At 42.7% G+C, this 405-nt stretch overlaps 1 protein-coding gene across 1 annotated transcript in view; it reads left to right on the top strand.

The window, feature by feature from the left end:
* Positions 1-405, top strand: part of VGLL4 (vestigial-like family member 4) — an 84,887-nt gene that overhangs the window by 69,394 nt on the left and 15,088 nt on the right. The window lies entirely within an intron of this gene.

Raw genomic sequence — 405 nt, 5'->3', positions numbered from 1 at the left:
TTTTTATAGCTGAGTAGTATTCCATTGTGTAGATATACCACATTTTCCTTATCCACTCATCCAATGATGGACGTTTGGGCTGGTTCTGACTCTTGGCTATTGTAAAGAGTGCTGCGATGAACATTGGGGAACAGGTATACCTTCGACTTGATGATTTCCATTCCTCTGGGTATATTCCCAGCAGTGGGATACCTGGGTCATATGGTGGATCTATCTGCAATTGTTTGAGGAACCTCCATACCATTTTCCACAGAGGCAGCACCATTTTGCAGTCCCACCAACAATGTATGAGAGTTCTTTTTTCTCCACAACCTAGCCAGCAATTATCGTTCAGAGTCTTTTGGATTTTACCCATCCTAACTGGGGTGAGATGGTATCTCAGTGTAGTTTTGATTTGCATTTCCC

The sequence above is a fragment of the Galeopterus variegatus genome, unplaced genomic scaffold (genome assembly GCF_000696425.1).
Source record: "Galeopterus variegatus unplaced genomic scaffold, G_variegatus-3.0.2 Scaffold5127, whole genome shotgun sequence".
Classification (NCBI taxonomy): domain Eukaryota; kingdom Metazoa; phylum Chordata; class Mammalia; order Dermoptera; family Cynocephalidae; genus Galeopterus; species Galeopterus variegatus.
Note: the sequence above shows the minus strand (reverse complement) of the source record. Positions and strands in the feature narration are given on the sequence as shown.